Source organism: Haplochromis burtoni, unplaced genomic scaffold (assembly GCF_018398535.1).
Source record: "Haplochromis burtoni strain Fernald_Lab_line unplaced genomic scaffold, NCSU_Asbu1 Contig_144, whole genome shotgun sequence".
In the NCBI taxonomy this organism is placed as follows: Eukaryota; Metazoa; Chordata; class Actinopteri; order Cichliformes; family Cichlidae; genus Haplochromis; species Haplochromis burtoni.
The window spans coordinates 1347665-1357544 of record NW_024582505.1 but is presented as its reverse complement, the minus strand read 5'-3'; the positions used below and the strand labels follow the sequence as shown (position 1 = coordinate 1357544).

Sequence of the window (9880 nt, the reverse complement as noted above, 5' to 3'; positions counted from 1 at the left end):
TCACTGAGACTGCCTGACAGAGTTTGCTGTGGTGGAGGTGTCTGTAGCTTTTCCTGGCAGATCCCAATGATGGCAAGAGATCAGTGAGAGAAGTAAACAAGAGCCCAAACCTGAAAGGTTCTGTCAACACCAAGGTAAAGTGTCAATGGTGCTTTGAAAATGGAAAAGAATAAGTGGGCAAAATAGTAGCAATCAAATATTATGATTCATCCATAGCACTGGCAGCCTTACTTTCTGTACTCAGCCCAAATAGAAGATGATATTTTTTTCTGGAAATCATTTGAATAAACATTTGACTGAACCAGAGAATCTGTCAAAGCCCCTGTCACAGATTTTCACTTGAAAAAAGGCAAACTCTCATTCAAAAACTATTTCATGACTTTAAAATGTATCAGAAATATGTGCTGGATAATGAAGACTGCCCTGTATTTGAACCAGTACTCATTTATTTATTTATGGAATTTTTTTTTTTGTAAAGATGCCTTTCTTTTGAGGTGTGTGCATCTGTCACCAGGGAATCTTAAGCCTGTATTTGTGTCACTCTGTGCCTTGGAGATAAGCAGGCTGTTGAAAGAGTCGGTGCATCCAGAGTGTCGTGAGGGAAGTCCTCTGGCATATACAGGAAGCATGTAAACTGAGCCTCTGCACAAACAGGAAGTTGGTGATGGATTGCAGGTTTTGCTATAGCAGAAAGAGGAAAAGCTCGAGAGTTCTTCAACTGCTTCAGCACATGGATGAGTTATCAGAAAGAAGTTAAGCAATGCAGAGAAAATTGTATTGATGGTTGACTGTAACTGAGATTGTTGCCTGCTGGTGTGCTCAACAGCCACAGCACCTATTTTCTCTGAAGAAATAAGATTAAAAATAAAATTATTAATCAGCAGCAAGTAATATTTTATTAATTTATATGGTCCTAAAGAGCATTGCATTTACAAAAAGATGATGACAAGAAAGCATAGTGGAACTTACTTTTTAGAGAATAACTCACTGTTCTTAACTAAACTGGAAAAAATCCAAAATATCTCCCAAAAGAAAAATGTATTAACTGAAGGCTGTCTAGTTAGCTAGCTAATATATATCACACACTTTTAGCTGGCCAACAGGTTCACTGACAAGTAACCTGAAATTAGAGAAATTATAGCATTCTTTTTCTGTATTTCCCAATTACTGATGAATAATATGATGATGTATGGCTTACTCCCACAGTTTATTAATGTTAACCAGGCTTACAAGCATTAGCCAAAATGCTAATGTTGAAGCTTCTACTTCTATATTATCTACTAGTTTTGGGTCAAACCAAGAATCAGGCTAACCACTGCACCAATGTCCAATTGATGTTTTGCAGTTTTTGGTGCTGCACCATCTAATAGCCACCGGTGGTTAGATCACACCAAATGAAGATGACAACTCTAAAGCATAACATGAGAAGCCCATTCTTGCTCTATAGTATCAACAAAGTAAAAAATAAAAAATAAATGATGGAAAAAATAAACAGCTGAATAAACATTGTAAGTTCAATGAGAAAAAATAGTTTGGAAGAATTAAGCATGATTTATTGATATAGAAAAATAATGTAATTGATGATTAGACTCCGATGACCCATCATAGTAGAACAGAACAGTGATAAGATATAAGAAAAGACTCCCTGGAGTCTAGATGATGGTGTTGGTGGTGAAGCTGACGACTGAGGCCTGGATGAAACTCTGAGTGACTTGGGTGAGATGGATATAGGGAGGAGGTAGGTTGCACAAATGAGAGTTGGAAAGGGAAAATGATGGAGAGCACATTTAAACCACCACGGTATTAAGTTTGACAAGATGGGAAAGTGGTAGCAGACTACTGGCAGCCAAACTCCCAGAAAGCAGGCAGGTAACTGATTACTGATCTTCCTTATTGAAGTTACGCAAAAGCTTCAATAAAACTTAACTTGAAAGAAATATTTGGGAAACATCTGATTAAAGGTATATGCCTTGCAAACATACAGGAAAGCGATTATTGCCTGACTTCAATTGTTTGGGAGCTGTGAAGTCTTCAAGTCACTTAAAATAAACATACACATATATGTCTTTGACTCTGCAGAACTTTACAACAATCCATAGACGTAACTGACAATAACGTGACAGAGTTACTTTTCAGAAACTATGAAAAATTGTAAGATGTAGCAATTGGGAAGATTTATAAGTAGACGAAGAACGTACTGTAATCTCGGCTAACATCTAGCAGCCTTGGTGGTCTGCGGGTCGAGATCCCCCTGCTCAGCAGCAGAGACAGGTGCTGCCAGATTTTCTGTTCTGCTGCAGGCGGTCATCTTCAACCTAAAGCAAAAGAGAGATATTGCATCTAAGTGTCAGGATAAAAGGCAAATAGTCTGAGGTTAAAGTTAGATTTTACAATGTCTTAGTCAGCTGGTAAACCAAAGAGCTTGTAAGATTATTGAATACTGATAGAAAATGTAGATGTAATCCCCTTGTCTAAACACATTAGTGGACTTTTTTTTTACTCAGAAGTACCACTGCAGGACTTGGTTGTGCATTAGCAACAAAAAGTTTAATTTGAGCCTGAGAGGGTTAAATCTATTTGCGACAGGCCTTCTTCTCCTGAAAAGAGAACTGGACACTGAAATAAAAAGCTAATGCTGTCTTTTTTTTTTTACTGCCAGTGTATGAAAAAGGGAGCAAGAGCTTCATGAGCTCTGTTTCTGTGGATCAAAAGGAGACATTTATTGTATTCACGTATTTGCCCTTTTTGTATCAGAAATATGTGTGGAAACATCTAGAGCAGAGACAAGTCTGTTGTTCTGGCACACACCTGTGTGGAATGTCTTTTTTAACCAGAGTCAGAGAGTTCGTGGGTCAAATTTTACTTTTTGCTTGTGTGTCTGGTGTCACATTCCTGTGAAGCAAATATAGTTGACACAAATTATTAACTTACCTTCTTGGCACTTTTCTTTCGGAGCTGCAGAGTTTCAGAAATAGCAGTCCAGTTCTCAGCTGACACGCTGACACATCTCAGGACCTTTAACATCCCACTTGTTTGACATAAGTGTGACTATTCATTCCAGGAGAGTAAAATTAATCTATGATTGAAAAATGTGGGAAAGACACAAACGCTGAAGTTATTATTCATTAAACTCCTCTCAGATTTCTGTTCTTACTACTCTATGCAGGGAATTGTATCTGAGAACCAAGTATTGTGTTGGTCTTGAGCCACGCCTCATTTGTTTTATTTGGCACATGAGTAGCCTGAATTCTCTAAGACAATCAGATATTTCCTAGATAGCATTACACATTTCTGTGTTCATACTTGATCAATTTTGACAAGATTCCAAACACTCCTGGCTGAAATGCTGACCCAAACCATGACAGAGCCTCCAAAGATTGTTGTAGAAACTCACTCTTGTACCTCTCTTCAGGGTTTGACTATAATCTGGCATACCAGGCGTTGGCCCACATGTGGAGCGATTAGTTAATATAACGTTTTGTTTTGTTGTTGTTTTTTTTGTTGATTTAAATGTTTTGAGTTAGGTGCCTTTTTGTGTTTGATTCACAAGTCCCCTGGAGTACACTTATGGTTCCCATCCATCCATGGTCTTCCGCTTATCCAACAAACAAATGAACAAAACGAACAAAACAGTCTCTGAAAATTGTCATTTACACAGACTGGACAAAATGAGTGAAAAAGCAGCCAATGTCCAAAGAAAAACTTTCAAACACCTTTAGAAAGCTTGAAGATGTATTACTCAAGACAATTTTAACAATTTACAAGTCTGGCTCCTTAGAAGCAAAATATGAAGAAATGATGGGTAGTTCAAGACTTTTGCTCATTACTGTATATGTAATGCTATAAATGTAAAAAGTGGAATAATTCCAAATGAAGAACCCCCCAAAAGTTGATTCTGTTCATCTGGATGTAGCGTTTTCAGGGGGAGAAACACTTCATCGCTCATCCAAGTGACTACTTTGGTCTCACTTGACTACAGGTTTCCACAACCTTATAAAGAGTAGAGGCTCTTTATAAGGTTTATATGGGAGGATCAGGAGATGATGCATAAAGCGTACATTTGACTGAAACTAGCACCACTGGTAAACAATGGACTTTGAGGTCTAAAGAATGTGATGGCGATGTGTACAAAACTTGATAGCAAAGCTGATCCATGACACAACAGCAAGACCACTGATAACAAGATAACACTTGACTTTTATTATAATATAATATTATAATATACTATAATATTTTGTATGTACAATAAACCTAAAAACTCTGGGTTTTTAAACCAGGTACATTAAAAGTCTACTGCTGACAGAGTCTATGTGCATTTAGATTTTAAGCCAACAAAGATATGTTGGCTGTATAAAATACAAATAAAAGAGTGCTAGCATCACCTAAAACAATTTTGCAACCTGATGCCACCAGTGTCCAAGGAAACAGTATTTGTCAAACATTGCTGCCTCAAAAGTCCACCATCCTATTACAGTGAGTGACATTATAATGACTTTGTGAATATCTGTGGTGCCATGGAGGCAGATGCACAGCCATACCGTCTCTGACACAGACCAGGATATATGCGCATGCCTCTACTGTCGCCCTGTAATCAGCATCCTGGCTGCTGGAGATAAGGCGCACAATGTCTCCGTGAGGTTGCCGCTGGCTTTTTTCCAGGGGACTTCAGGGCAGCAACACTGTGAACACCTCGGCCAGCCCACAAACGGTCCCTCGTTTATCACCCAACTAACACATACCACTCCCTTGAACACCTCATGGTCATATACTCACCTTTTAGTGTAAGTCAGGTATCCAGGTCTTGTGGAGAAACTCAGATGATACAAAATAGATTTGACTAATTCACATTTGAATCTTAATGTTTCTGCAGTACTGATGGAATAGAAAGCAATTGGGAAATGCTTCAGGAATCAGCTGTGAAAGTCCATTGTTTCAAAAATAAAGCCAGTAAACAAATGGTTCAAGCTTTCAGGTGAGTATAATGACAGAAAGCTGAAAAGTTAAAATGGCACTTAAAGTTGTAAACAGTTAACCAGTATAAACTTATAATATCATGTCCAGGGTAGACTCCACTATGATAGCTGGGATAGGCTCCAGCCATTCACCCCCAGAATCAAATAAGAAGTTATCAAAATAATGGAATACACTTATTTAAAAGGGTTTACAGTTGAAAAAGCTTAAGATGCTGGATTTACATATGGGATTGCTTGTAGTGATAACTGTAAAAAACATTAAGAAAAGGTAGGTCATGGACAGAATTAAAAGGAAAAGGTAACACATTTAAGCAACAGATTTACAGAAAGTTATAAATAAAAGACTAAAACAAACATCTAAAAGAAAAATAACTGAAAATGTATTTAATGCACAGTTGAAATGATTATTAGAACAGCATAAAGCTATAAGTAGTGGATTCTTTCGGTTTGCTTTTTTGCTTGTGTGTTTGTTTGTTTGTTTGTTTGTTTGTTTGTTTGTTTGTTTGTTTGTTTGTTTTTACATTAAATAGGCTAATTGTAGCTAAAAGTAATACAACTTAAAATTCAAAAGTTGCTTTATGCTTTAGCACGCATCTAACATTTATAGATTAACTGACATATAATGATGTGATCTATGTAATGAATATCTATAAAACATGTGGACTGAATTAAAGATGATTTCATATGTTTGTAGGAGTGAAATAACAAAGTCTCCAGGAAAGTCCTGCCACACTCTTACCAATAACTGGCTGACATGGGAGGGTCGGGAGATGATGCAGCTCGCCTGGACCTTTCAGACTATAAAAGCCAGCCCAGATAAACAAGTGGAGGGCTGTCAGAGGTTCTGGGTTCAAATCCCGGACAAGACCCCATTTGTCTTACACAGTGGTTCAGGGTATGTGAACACAAAATGTTAACTTGAATAAAAGATCATTTATTAAACAAACTATAAACGCCAATGAAAGTTACCAGGTGGAGCAGTGGAAATATAGGCTAACTGATATTGATTGTTAATTTCCCTCTTTGCTTCAATTTTTGGACAAGCTCTTAATCGACTTTTACATTTTAAGTGGTTTTTTAAGTGTAAGAAAACTTTTCACGAATTACAAATTTGCACGCCAACGCAGGACAAGAAGAAACATTTTGGAAACAATAAAAACGTGCAATCATAAGCTTTATAATTATTATTTAGGACATTTTGTGAGTTTTTATCTGAAATAGATCATAGCTTGTTTTTTTTAAAGCAGCGAGACCAAGAAAAATGCTTGTGGAAATACAAAGCAGATGTTCTAACAGTTTCTTAAACAGAATCTTTGCATTTCAAAGGCTGCTAAATTAAAATAATTATGTAGAAATAGTTCAGCCTATCTTTTTGAGCTTAATGGTAACTCTGCAAAGAATCTCTCAGTGCCTCCAAATAGTCTTTTGCTTATAGCCTGGATAATCAATTTAATAACTTCCTTTCTTCTTTGATTGCTGTTGGAATATTAACTCAATGAGGGCTCTTAGAAAAACAAAGCCTCACTCCTCAGATTCATTTGAACAACGGTGCTGTACTATAAATCAGATCCCAAACCCCTTAGTCAGGGAAAATATTCTCCATGTGGAAGTTGTACTACGTTGCATCAGCCAAGAGTGGAAAAAATGTTTTTAACATGCAGAAAGTGCTCTGTATGTCTGTGTGAGCCAAACGCAGCTCTTCAGCCAAGGCTCCATCTTTACAAGCCCACAGACACAATCGCACTGGAACATGTGGTTTTGATCAGCTCACGTGCAAGGCTGGGGCCAGTTAAAGCTTTAGTACACAATGATCACTCACTATGCCGCAGCAATGAGAACCACATGCTAGTTTAAACCCAAATACCCTGATCACAGTCCCTGTTTTCTGTCATGTCTTGTCCTTTGGGAACCCCGTTCCCAAGCTTGCAAACAATGGCTCTGTATTCATTCAACTTTTTTAGGCTGTTGTGAGACTATAAAGCCCCTCCCAAACATGTTTTTTTGACATTAAATAACTACAGATAGTTTAAGGAGATGACACAGAGTGGACGCATTGGTGGGGTTAAACAGGCTTAATATGCTTGAGTTTATATTTTCACACCTGTAATACGAGATCAGACATGTTGAAGCCAGCTGTCTGCAGACTGGCTCTGCAACCTTTGCTGCTCACGCAACAAACATGAAAAAAAAAAAAAACACTGCTCACCTGTGTATTAGATTGATGGTGCTCTGTTTCTGTTGTATGTAGGACTGATCCAAATATGTTTAAATTAGTTTAACAACTGGAATTTCATGTTGTCAAAGATAATTTTGGTTCCTGTACAGCTATGGTGAGAGCTTGGTTCACATTGCACTAAGCCAGTGTTGTTGTCACTAGTGGGTGTATTCCAACATCAGGGCTGCTATTTATCACCAATTCTGTTCATAATTTTTGATGGATGATACGGTGCTGCGGTTGGCTTCATCGAGCAGTGACCTCGGGCTTGCACTGTGGCGATTGGCAGTCAAGTGATAACTTAGCACCTCCAAGTCTGAAACCATAGTTCCAAGCTAGAAAAGGGCTTTACAGGAGTTATTTCCTCAAGTGAAGTTCAGGTATTTGGGGGAAAGATAGAGTTTAAGAATGACAGACGGCCTGGTGTAATGCAGACAGTCTGCAGTGGTAAAGACAGAGCTGAGCAGAAATACTAGGTTTTACTGGTCAGTCCACATGCTCGCACTTATCTACGGCCACTAGCTGTTGGTAGTAGTAGGGTGGTTACCAATAAGCTTCCTTGGAAGGGTATCTTGGCTCTCTCTTAGAGAAAGCACGAGGAGCTTGTTCATCTGGGAGTGGTTCCAAGTAGAACTGCTGCTATTCCACATCCAAAGGAGCCAGCTAATGTGGTACAACCATCTGACCAGGAGGCTTCTTAGGTGAGATATTTTGAGCATGTCCAACTGGGTGGAAACCACGAGGCAGCCCAGGACACACTACAGAGATTATATCTTTCAGTGGCTCTTCTTCTGACCTGGACTTTAATGGCTGGATGGATCGATGATGTTTAATATAACCATCAACTTTTATACAAAATATAAAAGTATTCACTTGAAGCCAATTTTGGCTAGTTGGCTAATATATGTCTAAATCACTCTCTTTTAGCTCTGCTTTTAGTCTCTCGCTGGTCTTGAGGGAAATGTTTACCAGCTAATTGCTAACTGTGTGTGTCTGTAGTTATTTTCAGGGCTTTTTCACAGAACCACAGTTATCCAAAGTGATAATATACCATGCTATAGCAAAATAAAATACTATAATATTGTCTCTGGATGGCTTAAAAATGACCTGAAATTCAAGGGACTGGCAAGGTTGTGTGCTGGTCCTACAAAGAGCTTTGGAGAACATCTTCTACATACCATAACTCTATTGTGAACAGGGAGCAGAGGGAAAATATGTAGAACAACCAGTTGGTCCATTCATGTAGGCTCTGACATAAAGAAGAAGTAAACACAAGCATTAAAACAATGCAAACTTTCCTCATCAGAGGCTATCTTTGCTGCTTACTCATCTTTTGTGGATGTTTTTGCCATGAATTTCAAATCTTAGTAATGCTGACGGTATCTGCAGATGGGTGTAAAAATGCAAACTGCTTTAATTTTCATTTAAGAAAGTGTAGATTAAGTTCTTTAAGTTCTTCTTGAAATTGCAACGCTTCCAAAGGTAGCAAACACACATTAATGTTGTGGAAAAAAGTGTGCAAATTATAGACTATATTTACATGATGGAACAGATTAGTCACTGCAACAAGAGATGTCACAGCTTCTGCGCCTATTCATTCTTTCTTTAATCAGCATGAATGAATGTTGATCATAATCATATAAAAACACCAATCACATATTTATATTTGTCTGCTTTGGACCTAACACGCTGTGTTATTTAATTAGATATATAACAATGCTCCTTACTGTGTAACAGTAAAAGCATTGATTGACAGAATATCTTATCAATGACAGGAATAGTGTTAAACAAAAGTGTGAGAAACTGGTGAAAATAAGCATTTGGCATGCTTTCTTTTTAATACAACTCAAAAATTATAATGTTTATTCCAAAATACTGCCACTATTTAAGTCTCTTGCCTCGGCTGACTCAATAAACCCTACCACTGACCATCCTGCTAGGATGTACTTGCAAAATTACTCCATTTGCCCTCATCCTTGCCTGTGATGTCTGCAAGCTGGTAACAACATATCATTTGTGTCACTCCAGGGTTTGGTGTCATGACGCTGTGTCCACTGACCAGCGGGCTGTTAAAAGGACACTTTGTGCCCTTGTTAAGTGTCTACTTTAGGGGGAAAAACCTTCGAAATCCCCAACTCAGTAGCTGTCCCATTCAACAGAAAACTCACCAAGGCTCAGTGCAATGATTTACATTTCCCCTGTGCAAGAGAAAGTGGCAAAGCAGACAGGTCGTAACCCTGAACCGGTGTCAGTCAAGCCATATGCATGTGTCTTTATCTCTCTACTTCTCACTGCTTCTTTTGCATTCTTGCTCCTGACCCGACAGAAATTCATGCCTCTTCATCTCTAAAAGAACAGGTGACAACCAAGAATACTTTCACTCTGTTGACAGGCTGCATACCATTGTGAGAAGAGAATATAGTGATGACATGACACATTTTTAGCCACCTAGTAGAAGGAAGACATTACAGAATATGTTGAGTCTCTCAACCCAAAGAGGTCAGTGGGCATGTTCAGAGGATATTATTCTTCTCACAAAGCAGCAGGAGCTATAGCTCAAGGGCTCAATGCCATTTCTGCTCCAGCTACAATAGAGCAACCTTTAAAAAAAAACTTTTTGCAATGTCCCATGTGACCCTTTGCTGTTATTTCTGTCTAGTCTCCCAAACGCCAGCATGGATAATGCTTAATC

The 9880-nt window shown here is 38.3% G+C and overlaps 1 long non-coding RNA gene across 1 annotated transcript; it reads right to left on the bottom strand.

The window, feature by feature from the left end:
- Positions 1-471: 471 nt before the first annotated feature.
- LOC102305206 lies at positions 472-7675 on the bottom strand. The gene is made up of 4 exons (XR_316410.3): positions 7180-7675; positions 2932-3076; positions 2199-2315; positions 472-1711 (listed from the first exon to the last, which is right to left on the bottom strand). It is a non-coding gene; the product is annotated as an uncharacterized LOC102305206 (long non-coding RNA).
- Positions 7676-9880: the final 2205 nt, after the last annotated feature.